A 13,656-nucleotide genomic window follows, 5' to 3' on the forward strand; every position below is an offset into this window, starting at 1 on the left:
TACACATTATAATACACAATTTGAAAAGTAATGTCATGATCTAGGTGTCTTTCATAAACGTTTTCATTCTACTGGATGAAGCTCAACTTCATCATGGCTTCTCTCTCTCTCTCTCTCTCTCTCTCTCTCTCTCTCTCTCTCTCTCTCTCTCTCTCTCTCTCTCTCTCTCTCTCTCTCTCTCTCTCTCTCTCTCTCTCTCTCTCTCTCTCTCTCTCTCTCTCTCTCTCTCTCTCTCTGCATACACACGCTACTGGTGGTCATGAGCAGCATCAGCAAACACAGCTGCCCTGTGGCAGACTGACGGAATCATGTCTGCTATTCAGCGCCAACCACCATCAACAACCTTCATAAATACATTCAACATTAATGGAATAGGCTAACTACCAACTTAGCTGTAGCAGTTAGCTGTTATATGCAATCACATTTGTTTAACTACGGGGTAGTAGTTGACCGAGTTGTTAGCTTAAGCTAGTTAGCTGTGGTTATTTACAAACATGTAGATGAGACTAATCATATCGAGAACATGGCTAACAGTTGGGAATTCTAAGGTACATCTTATTTAAGCATGTAAAATGGCAACTAATCAATTCAATCAATTAGATTACCAATATTATATCAACATGAAAATTTGGAAGGGAACATAATAGTATTTTATTTTAGTATTTACTATTATAATATTAGTAGCCGATTAATTTGCAGCCCGTCCTAGGTTCTGATTGGCTCTCTAGGTTAGCACTTTAGCTTCTGATGCTGTGGTGGGCACTAGTCCTAACATTGCTAACTAAACTTTTAGTCAGAGAAAAAACTTCACGAGTCACGACTATTTATGTCCACGTGCTGTAAGGAATCAGGAATACGGAAAGCACATTGTCTTGTAATAGAATGACTGAAATCACTGCAAGAGCTAGTATAGGCTAGCTAGCCCTCATGAACCGGCAGACACCAACAGTAGAATATGCACTAGGCTACTGCATGCACCTGTCATGTTACTGTTGGTTCCTTCCACTTGAACTTCATCATTATTAGCAGCAGCAGCTACTCTAACGAGAGCCCTTCCTCTACTAAACATGTCTGTAATTTTAGAACATTGTTCTGCGTCTTTTACTAGCAATTTTAGTTTTTTTATTCTAGCTTTTTCAGCTCCACTTTTTTTCTTTTTTTCGTTCTCCATTTCTGCGCTTCTAGGCCTACTTGCGGTTGGGAGGAAACGTGAATCTCATTCACTGATGTCTCATGTCTCATTCAAGACAAAAACAAAAGCATGTCTTTCACTTAACACCAAGAAAACAGTGTCTATGATGTTCACAAAGTCACCAGTAGAGGTCACTCACTCTAATGTGTTTCTGGGAGAGGCGGAGCTGGACATTGTACATTAATTCGGGAGCATGTCTATGTTCCCCGGGTCCTATGTTCCCCGGGTCCTATGTTCCCCGGGTTCTATGTTCCCTGCTTTGATTGATTGAAATTTTTAGACCACCAGCCCTGATTCCAAACTCTAACCGTAACCAGTTCGAAAGAGGGCCTAAGCTTAACCCGTTCGAAACAAGGCGGACATTCATAATTAATAAAATAATAAAAATTAATAAAAATGTCAATCTATTAATCAATCAAGCGGGGAACATAGGACCCGGGGAACATAGGACCCGGGGAACATAAGGATGATCCCATTAATTCAAGTGTCTTGGGGTCACATTGGACTCTACATTGACCTTCAAAAAGTCATGTGAAGAAAGTGACAAACAGTCAAGTTTAACATCGAAAACTTCAGGCAGATCAGGCCCTGCCTGTCAGTTAATGCTGCAAGGATGTTTCTGCATTCAATGATTTTATCACACATCGAGTACTGTTTTATCAACTGGTCTCTTTCATATGTCACTACTCTTACACCAATAGAATTACTCTACAAAAAAGCCATAAAAGTATTTGATAGGAAACCAATTTCATTTCATCACTGTAATGTTTTAGAAAAACATAACATGCAACAAGGTTCTGCATGGACTTGCCCCTCCCCCATTGAATGAGTTCATCCAACAGAAAGCAGACACTGGCATTACCACCAGGGCCATCAGTAGAGGGGACTGTAAGGTGCCTTTTCGGTATACTACCTTTGCAAAAACGATAGGTTATGACTATAACCAAGTTCTGTTAGTTAGAGGCGACGCTTGGCATCACACTGCACTATCTCGCGTACGTGCACGCGCACTGAATAAACCACAAATGTACCTCTAATACCAGTATTAGTCTGACCACACCCCTCATCAGCTTACCTTCATAAGCAGGTGTGTGGTCACCTGCTCTCCTCCTTCCCAAGCTTTCACCACAAGGTGAGGACAAGGGCTGCAGCGGCCGTCTGATGCCAAGCGTCGCCTCTAACTAACAGAACTTGGTTATAGTCATAACCTATCGTTCAGTACCGTTGAGAGGCTCGGCTTGGCATCACACTGCACAAGGGAGGCCAAGCGGAGCCGCTGGCTGACAAATACACCCCGCTGACAGCCCCCCCACAACCATCAGAACAGGGAGGGCCGAGCCCCCCCGACCCCCCCTAATGGCGGGTAGCCCCCCTATTAGGGGCTTCACGGGAAGGCGACGGACCCGACCGTGCGAAGAGGCACTCAAGCAACTCAACGCACAGGGTGAGCAGCCGTGGCTTGACCCCACGACTACACACACGCACAACCCGCATGCCACCCGGGAACGAACGAAGGAAACCACCTCGTTACTGCCCCCAGAATCACGGGGTCAAGGGCCAACCCAACCCCGTGGCAAGGCCGTAGCAGCGGAGCGCGAAGGAAGGCCCAGATCCACCAAAGGACTGGGCTCCCTGAAATGGGGGCCCGGAGAAGTCCATGATGCCAGCATCAAGACCCCACCAGGGGGGCACCTAGTGACCCCGCCCCCCACATCGCCAGCGTATTCGGACAAAGGCCCCTCAGCCGAGCGGGCCCTGTCCCCCCCAACAGCACACCGCCTGGAACACAAGCCCTGCAACAGGCAGACAGCATGGTCATAACACACAAGAGTTAACCAACGGAAGCAGGCAGTGCACCGGGGAAAGACCAGGCAACAGGCTGTCAACCCAAGCCTGGAAAACTGCGGACGAGGCAGGCGCCAGAAAGGACAGCTGAAACAGCCGCCCCGGCGGAAGGGGCGTATGCTGGCGTTGTCGCATAACCAAGCTTTCAAACAGCACGTCAGAAGTGGGATCCGTAGACCACTCGGCCCCTGACAGCTGCCCACAGAAAAGCCCATACGATCGGCAGACGTCATGAACGTGCAGGGGCACCCTCAACCGGAAAACCGGGAGTTGACACTGCAGCAACACACCAGAGAACCAACCACCCAGGCATCACCCCATGCAATGGTTGGTCCCATAACCCCTCAGGAAAAACCCCGAAACGCACCTGCGGCACCGCCGCAGCCCGCGTTCCGGTTCCCAACAGGGCTATCCCGGGCCTACGGGTCAACGAGCATCACCCCGGACCGGGCCCGGCGATACGGGGAGCACAGGATCCCAAAGGAGGTTAACCCCACCCAACAGGCTCCTCAGCGCCAAAACGTAAGAGAAGAGCGTAATATGGAAGACCAGCCCCAGCACCCCGCACTCGGTATTCCCAGGAGGTCACCCAACCAAGTACCAACCAAGACCAACCCGCACAGCGGCCGAGATCCGACGAGATCGGACGCGTACAGGTCGGCACGGCCATAAGCCACTATGACAGTGCAGAATACATCAAAAAGGGTCCCATAACGCACAACCCTGTGACACCCGGATCGACCTAGCATTTTCCCCCCTGAAAAAACCCTAAGTCCCTCAGGGTACCAGAACAGCAGATCTGCATCCCCAGCGGACAACGGGTGTACTGATCTGGACCAGCGCGACCAGAACCAGTCCCGTGCCCTAATCACGCCGACCTGCCAACCCCAGGAGAAGGGGCAGATATGCGCGTCTGATCCCAACATAAAAAGAAGGCGCCACCCAGACGTGTCGGTATGAACCGCGTCCGGCGGCCCACCCCTAGGGCGTGAGACCCTTCCCCATATGTCCAGACCCATTCCGTCATCATCCCCTGACATGAACGGGAACCCATCGACAACACACAGGATGTCGGAAGAGGAAAAACCCCCATCCCAATTGCTCCATAAAAACGCTGTTTTACCAAAGCAAACGAGGCGCGCCAGTCAGCAACGGCCAAAGCACATCCTGAGCTAGCACTATGTGTGCGTTCTGACATACCCACATCAACAATAGGCCATTTAGACCACCATATTGAATCCCCAAGACGCCCAGGGAACGACAAGAGGGGCGAGATGCAATCAACTCCATGAATGAAATGAATGAGAAATTTTACCCAACAGACTGCAGTACAGGAATACACACAAAAAGATAAGGGGAGGCAGACCTGAGAAAGACGTCAGTCTTGTTCCATCAGGGACCCTCATTTCATATCCATCAAGACACATTCAACTCTTTATAAAATAAAGAAAAGGCATCACACGTATGACCTAACTGCACAGCTGGGAGTAAAAAACCCTGTTTTTCACATGATTTTAATCCAGTCACTCCTTTTAATCAGAGTGTAAGACCAGATTCCCCCAGAAACACCTTCCCACATGAGACCACGGTCAAGAAAAAGATATGTAAACTGTGAGACACGTGACCAACAGACTCAAGTTTGACACATAAACGGGCGCAGCAGGCTGTAAGTCCTGCGCCCAACCTCGACATCTTTTAAGACACCAGCTCATGGAAGGCGTCGCCATAGCAACAACGCTATAACGGGCGGGGAAAACCCACCGGATCCTGTCATAACAGGAGTCGGTAGAATACCCCTCCCCCCCCCCCCCCCCTCCCCTGTCAAGCACTGGCTTGGCCCTGACTGGCTCAGCAGAAAAGATCAACAAATCCTCTAAACCAATCAAGTGGGAAAAAAGGAGGGGTTTATCCGACACCCCCTCCCGAAAACACACCTTCTATCCCTACACACAGAAACAACCGTAGCCATCTTGAAAACCTCCGGTAGAACAAAATATAGCACAAGCTAATACAATGTCAGCTACCCACAAAGTGTAAAAGGGTTTACAACAAAACACAAGTCGCCTGTGCGTGAATCCCATACCCGTAGCCTATGCTACACATAGGAAGAACGTTGAACGAGAGTAATGGCCAGGCCATGAAATGTGCGTACGAGCATTACTGCAACTAACAACACAGCGTTGTGAACACATATACTTAGTTAAAGCAATGGAATAACACCAGTTCTAATTGCATGTGGAGCATCAAGCTAATAGAACCTATTACCGAGTGTAAGTTGCAGACCTTGCTTAAAACTCGTAACACAACACAACTCATCCCCCCAACGTAACAGGGTAGATTCATATAACACAACCCCACCACATGATTTGTATTGAAGAAACACACAGTTTGTTCGGCCAAACACAGTCCCCCTTATATCAGGGAACTATCTTTATTAATAAATAAGTGTTTAAGGCACAAAATCACAGAGGGGCCGGGAAGGGTGTAGAGGAGGGGACACAAGGGGAAAAGTCACTCTCAACGGCGCCTGCCACCTCGCGCCGCTCGAGTCTTGCCACCCCGGGGAGCCCCGGAGGGACGATAGGTTACAGTCTGCTGGACACGACGTTCCCTACCGTCTCCTCCGGTCTGGGATGGGCCGGCGGTGGCCGAAGCGCCGCTACGTCCCCTGGCCCTCTTGGCAGGGCCAGCAGTGGCGGTGGAGGTAGTGGTAGCGGCGACGGAGACAGCTCGACGTCGCGGAAGCCTTCTGCCCCCACCGGCAAGGACGGGAGGCGGAAAATGGGGTTGGAGAATGGACCTCTCCTCTGCCATCTCTCTGCATGTTGAGGTCATCAATAGCAGGGCCTTCCCGAACAGGCCAGCGTCGGAGAGGGCGGCCGTCAGAAGAGGGGCTCTCTTCCGTTCCGGCACATGGGCCTGCTCCAGCCAAAGATGACGCTGGCCCAGGGTGGCCAGGGCGCGCACTTTCCCCATGGCTATGGCCAGCACCTGGGAGAGGTGCAGCACAGCTCCCGCAGCCTGGGTGATCTGATCGCATTTCACCTCGTTCAGATCCGCGCCGCCCGTCATTATCCCCGATACAAATCTAGCCAGGTGGGCGATGTTAGACGCCGCAGCCAGCGACTGTGTACCGGCGATGAATGACTGGTCACCCCAATAAGCCAATCGCCTAGCCGACCTCCCCTGGAGGACCGGCTTGCATAGGGGCTCCCACACCATATCCGGACAGAGGAGCGCGGCCATCGGATTGTCAAGCCGAGGTACGCCCTCCCCCATACCTTTGACTAACCCCGACACCCGCGTAACTGGTACGTAGGCGGGAGTTAGTCCCATGATGTTGGACACCGCCTGACCCCGACGAACATAGGCCCCCATCGATGGGAAAAATGGGTAGACAACGTCCACCCCTCTCACCGGGGGACGCTGCCAGGGATGGCCTATGAGGTCATCAGGGACAGGTGCAGGCAATGGCAGCGGCAGCGGCACACCGTTTGCAGCGGCGGCTACCGCCATGAGCTCGGGAAACAAGGCCCGCAGTTCCCCCTGCGGACCCTCCTCCACCGACCCCGCATCCCTCGCATACAGCAGGCTGCGACTGGTCAAGGAGCCACAATCCGATGCGGCTGACAGTAGGGCATCCTGCTGATGAGGCCAAGGTGGTTCCTCGACATCCTCGAACAAGGCGCCCCGTGGAGCCATTTCTCCCCCCTCCGGGGTCTCCGGAGGAGGGATACTCTCCTCCACGGGACCATCATACAAGAACCCGTCCGCCTCCTCCATGAAGTCTTCAGTTTCCATCAGAAATCCAGAGTCGGACGCGGCCTCGCTGGTCTCCAGCAATTCCCCAAACCCAGGCCGTTCGCGTCTGCACGCCACCATGTTGCGACGTGAGCGAGCAGACGCAAAAAGTTTTCGTCGCAAATCCTCTGGCTCTAAGACAATCCCCCGTTCATCAACGGGCGATTCCCCAGAAACAGAGGAACCAGAGTCGAGATCAGGCCATCGCCGGAGCGACGGCACCGAACCCTCGGCTCGTCGGTGAGGAAAACTATCCACCGGCAGTCTCCCGGGCTGGGTCGGCAACCACGAGAGTGGCAACAGCCCAGCACCGGAACGCACGACGGAGGCGGGAATGGAGAATCGGTGGTGAAGAGTAGGTCTAGCGGGTCTACTCTCCGCGGAATACATTATGACCCAAACCTTTTTCTTATACAACAAGTGAGAGAAGAAAAAGGTTAAGCACAATGTAAACCAGTCACAACTCTTTTCAACTAACAAACACGTCAAGTGGGGTACTACCGAGGCACTTTCCTTGTGGTGAAAGCGAGAAGGAGGAGAGCAGGTGACCACACACCTGCTTATGAAGGTAAGCTGATGAGGGGTGTGGTCAGACTAATACTGGTATTAGAGGTACATTTGTGGTTTATTCAGTGCGCGTGCACGTACGCGAGATAGTGCAGTGTGATGCCAAGCCGAGCCTCTCAACGGTACAGAACTGTGTTCTCTGTTAAAGGTGGTAACTACTGGAATAGCCTACCAGTTGTGATTAGAGAGTGCCCTACATACTCCATGTTCAAGACCCATCTTAAACTGCATCTTAAGGCAAACCAGAACTGTGATCATTTTTAATCTGATTTAGTTTATGCAACTTGTTTATTGTTTTATTGCCGGCCCACACAATGGCCCACATACTGGCCCACACACCGGCCCACACACCGGCCCACATACTGGCCCACACACCGGCCCACACACTGGCCCACATTAGTGGCCCACACACCGACTCACACACTGGCCCACACACCGGCCCACACACTGGCCCACATACTGGCCCACACACCGGCCCACACACCGGCCCACATACTGGCCCACACACTGGCCCACACACTGGCCCACACACTGGCCCACATTAGTGGCCCACACACCGACTCACACACCGGCCCACACACTGGCCCACATTAGTGGCCCACACACTGGCCCACACACCGGCCCACATTAGTGGCCCACACACCGGCCCACATTAGTGGCCCACACACTGGCCCCCAAAAAAAAATATATATTTTTTTGGACCAGCCCACTTTGGTTCCGGCCCATCGGGATTCGTCCCGAATGTCCCGATGGCCAGTCCGCCACTGGCTGGGTTGGTGGCAATTTTGTGGGAATCATTCCAATTAATGAATGTTTGGGTGTACTGTGTAACCAGATAGGAGGGGATGCCAATTGGCAAGTTGTTTTGTGTACTTTGGGTTGGATCTGGTCCATTGTGATCAAGTAACAATTGTTTGGTTAAATGAAATTCAAACATAATTGATTTGGTCTGTTTAAATTTAAAGTAAATTGTATTTGGAAGGTTGGTAAATTAATTTGGTTCAATTGAAATTCAAACTAATTGATTTGGCCTGTAAAATAGCCTAACAAATTTAAATTGTGTTTGGATGGAAAAATAATCATATACTGACAATACTACAAATTGAAGGAAGTGTATTTGATTATTTGCATGCACTTGTTATTTGTGGAGTGGCTAATTTGTGTTTTTCTTTAAAGGTTTTCAACCTACTCTCGATGATGCTACTTTCGATGATTCTACCTTCAACATGTTTGGAATGATGATGTGTTGAACCATGAGAAGTCATTAAAAATCTGCAAATTGGAGTTGAGTTGTCCCAGCGTCCTCTGTTGAGGTTTCAAGCCGTTTTTCAAGTTTGGGCAGCACTGGTACCAGAAAAAAACCACGTAACTTGACAGTGCAATAGTAATATACAATATACAGGTGATTGAACTGGGTATAAAATATATTAATTAGTACTACTGAGTAGGGATGCTCGATATTGGCTTTTTTACCTATACCGATATTGTCCAACTCTTAATTTCCGATACCGATATCAACCGATACCGATATATGCAGGGTCCCCCCCCCCCCCCCCCAAAAATGGAATAATTTCAGGTAATTAACATTACATATTTCTTGTTGTGGAATTAACACAACATTATGCATACTTTTGACAATAATAAAATCAGAATTTGTTCTTGAGGTAGTGGTTGAGGTAAAAAATATAAATAAATTTTGAAAACCGATACCGATATTTTCCGATATCACATTTTAATGCCGATATCGGCTGATTATATCGGACATCCCTACTACTGAGTAATAGTGCTAATCAGATGTATGTACCAGGGACGTGCACAGGACATTAGAGGGGCAGGTGCTCAAAGGCTGAAAAGGGCACTAGGCCTGTGCACGGGCGAAGCAAGCGCTTTTTGGGTGGGGCCCCTTTTATGCTTTTTGGGGGGTTTTGGTGATCAAATATTCATATTGAATATTGAACTATAATAATCAGTGCAGGAGCTCACTTATCATTGAAAGACACTTTTATCACTGACTTAAAAGGCCCATACATCTCCATAAATGTTCAGGGGGGAGGGAATAAGTGCTTACCCTACAGACTCCCAAGAAGTGCTGTATATTCTGTATTGTTTAATATAAATGCATTTTTTATTTCTATTTGAGATTCCCAAATCCCATCGGACTTGACTTCTTCGTGTCCCTCAGTGAGTGTAATACCAGCATTCAACTGTATGCGCAACAGCGGTTTCTATCATCATCATCATCACCACCCACGCTATGCATAAAATATATAGGTCCGCGGAGAGGCACGCTGAGGAGGCTGTGCAAACTGCAATGGAATACGGGGCATCTCTCTCTCTTTACCTAATATTTAATTCTATCCTGACATTTTTCAGTTGGAAGGGCAGTCTATATGCACAACGGTAAAAAGTTTTTTTTTTTTTTTTTTTTTAATGGCACTTTTTTATGAGGCGCACAAGGGCAGGTGCTCGAGCACCCCTTGGGCTCTATGTGTGCACGTGCTTGCAGTGCACCCACGTACCACTAGGGGTACTCATACCCTTTTGATTGATTTTTGAAAACTTTATTAACAGATTGCAGAATGGGTGCAATACAGTACAGCTCAATACACACAATTGTTAAGGGGATGCAGACCAGAGAAAGACTTTCGTCTTGTTTACATCAGGGTCCCCCATTTTCAATTCATCAGGACATATGACATACATGACATACAGATAGTCAGTACTGCTACATCTATACATTTATGACATACCAGATTTGCAAATACAGTACTGTTTGTGATACAGAAGGAGTCAGGAAAAGGGAGTATATACATTTGACGTAGAAACTGTACATTGGAGGAGGTTGGGTGGGGGGGGTTGGGTACACTGGGATATTGACAACCATACTGGGTAATCTACATTGGAGGTGGTTGGGGGGGGGGGCACACTGTATAAACAAGCAAAACTGTACATTGAGGGGGGGGGGGAGACACTGTACAAACAAACAAAATTGTACATTGGACTATTGACAAAACCATACTAGGTAAATGACTGTACATTGGAGGGGGTTGGGTTAGGATATTTACAGGGGCCAGTGTTGAATTGCAGTCTCCCGTAGGTGTCCCTTGAGAGAGGTTTTGAAAGTGGGTAGTGATCCACATTCCTTTACAGCTTTGGGTAGGGCGTTCCACATTGATGTGGCATAATTGCGAAACGTGTTTAGTCCCTTATTTGAGCCGAATCTGGGTTTAACATGATTTGTGGAGCTCCCTCTGGTGTTGTGATCGTGGTATTCACTGACCTTTGGGAAGTATTTTGACATGTACATGGGTACCTTGGTCGTGTAGTGTATCTTGTAGACCAGGCCCATTGCAAGTTGCTGTACTCTGTCGTCTACTCTAAGCCATCCTAGGTTGTCAAAGTGGGCAGGGGTGAGGTGGGTTCTAGGAGTAAGGTCAAGCAGTAGTCTGACCAGTTTGTTTTGAGATGTTTGTAATTTTGTTTTTAGCGCCTTTGAGGTGCTTTGGTACCATGAGGTGCAAGCATAGTCGTAGTACCCCTGAATGAGTGCTCCTGCCAGAGTCTTCAGGGTATTCTTGTTTACCAGAGAGGAGATCCGGTACAAGAATCGAGTTCGTTGGTTGACTTTTTTTATTACATTGGATGCCATTTTGTCACAGGAGAGATTAGCCTCTAGGATGGAACCCAGGTAGGTAATTTCATCTTTCCTTGTGACAATATTGTCACCCACTGTAACTGAGAAGCCGTCGGTCTTGCTGAGTTTGTTATTTGAACCGAAGAGAATGGACTCTGTTTTGCCCATGTGTAATGATAGTTTGTTATCAGCCTCGGTTGGGAAACACTGCTATTTTGAGTGGGTCGCGGATGCGTGTATCGCTTCTGCAACGGAATTCGGTTTCCAGGTTCCTCTGATTGGCCGCGACCCCCACGTGACCCGCCCCCCTATCCACCGCTCTGCCGCTGCAGCGGCCGCGGACTCGCTCGCTTCCTCAATTTATACGCATGGAAGTATTGACTGAATGAATGAATGAAACTTTATTTAACAGATTGCAGAATGGGTACAGTACAGCTCAATACATACAATTGTTAAGGGGATGCAGACCAGAGAAAGACTTTCGTCTTGTTTACATCAGGGTCCCCCATTTTCAATTCATATAGAACGACTACGCCGTAACAAATCATTAAAAAAATATACCGTTAACTGGAATATGTTGTGCCTTTACACATATGTTGGATTATGTAATTGGTTTGTCATCTGTTGATGTTGTAGCCACCTCCTCCGCAGCAGGAAGACTAAGCTCCCCCTTAAGCTCCAGGAGAGAGGGGAGAGGCTGAAAACCTGCAGTTCTTGCCCGCCTGATGGGAGCCGAATCCCTGCATCCGATTTGTCTGATGAATACCCCCAAAACGCGGAGGTCCCGAATGCATGGAAGTATTCATTGCGCCGTAACAAATCATTCAAAAAAGATACCGTTAACTGGAATATGTTGTGCCTTTACACATATGTTGGATTATGTAATTGGTTTGTACCAATTACATAATCCAACATATGTGTAAAGGCACAACATATTCCAGTTAACGGTATCTTTTTTTAATGATTTGTTACGGCGTAGTCGTTCTATATGAATTGAAAAAGGGGGACCCTGATGTAGACAAGACGAAAGTCTTTCTCTGGTCTGCATCCCCTTAACAATTGTGTGTATTGAGCCGTACTGTATTGTACCCATTCTGCAATCTGTTAAATAAAGTTTTCATTCATTCATTCATTCAGTCAATACTTCCATGCGTATAAATTGAGGAAGCGAGCGAGTCCGCGGCCGCTCGCTCTGCCGCACGCGGCAGCGGCAGAGCGGTGGATAGGGGGGCGGGTCACGTGGGGGTCGCGGCCAATCAGAGGAACCCGGAAACCGAATTCCGTTGCGGAAGCGATACACGCGTTGCGCGTGTGTGTAAAAAAAGAAATACTACCTATCTTTGTGAGAAGTGGCTTCTCAGCTCTGGTCCAGCTGAAGACAAAGCAGAGGAACAGATTGGACATTGAGCATGACCTCAGAGTTGCTTTGTCTACCATCACCCCAGACTTTGAGACTCTTGTCAGGAGCAAACAACATCCCCAGTTATCCAATTAGTTCCCTGGGATGTTAAGCTAAGAAGTCTGCTAAGAAGGATATATTATTTATTATTATTATTATTATTTTATTTCAGTGTTTTTAGCCCTAGTTGCACTTTTGTTGCAACCCCAGTTATCCCATTACTATTAGTTCCCCCAAACTTAGGTCTGTTATGTTAGCTAAGAAATCTGCTAAGAAACATATATTATTTATTATTATTTTATTTCATTGGGTTTTTAGTCCTAGTTGCACTTTTGTTGCACTTTTTTGTGTTTATTTCATGTTTTTAACAGTGCATGAAAGATTGTGTATTACTGCAATTTTATTTTATTTTTATAAATCATAGTGGTTAAAAAATGTGGGTCGCGACTTAATGACTAAGGAACATTTTGGGTCCCGAGGCTAGACCAGTTGAGAACCACTGCTCTAGAGGACTGGAGCTACTCTGTGGGCCTCCTGGACAAAGACTGCCGTGAAACAAAGACTTCACACATGAAATGCAGATAAGTGTTCAGTGTCCCAGACAACAAATTCCTCTCAACTATGTGTAACACTGTAACAAGGAATTATTATTTTATGGACGTTGTTTAAAACGGGGGCCATCGACCTGTGACCCTAAATTAGAGAAATCTCAGAAATGTTGTGATCATATTGCCATACTGTTTATGTAAGATAAGATACTATAAGATGTTTTTTAATTGATCCCCTTGGGGGAATTCGGGCATAAACAGTGTAAACAAAGGTGCAGATGAGGGTCTGTATGCCCTGTAGATTATAATGTTACAAATAAATATAGGCAATAAAATAATTTTATCTGAATATACTATGAGTAAAAGTAAACAGTATACACAATGTGCAGATGAGGGGCTGTACTCAGTCTGTACAAATCAAATCAAATCAAATTTATTTGTAAGGCCCGACAACACACGTTAATGTCCCCATGGGCCGTACATGTCTTCTACAAGTCAAGAAGAAACATAACAATAAGTCAAGAACAGAACAAGAACACCATAAGGTCCAACAAATTTAAAATAAATGCAAATAAATGAAAGAATGCAAGCACTCCCAGACATACCCCACGCGAAGGTAAGGAAAAACTCACTAAAACCTAACAATAGGGGAAAATGCTCCACAGGCAGT

The sequence above is a fragment of the Notolepis coatsorum genome (assembly GCF_963971535.1).
Source record: "Notolepis coatsorum genome assembly, chromosome: 14".
Taxonomy (NCBI): domain Eukaryota; kingdom Metazoa; phylum Chordata; class Actinopteri; order Aulopiformes; family Paralepididae; genus Notolepis; species Notolepis coatsorum.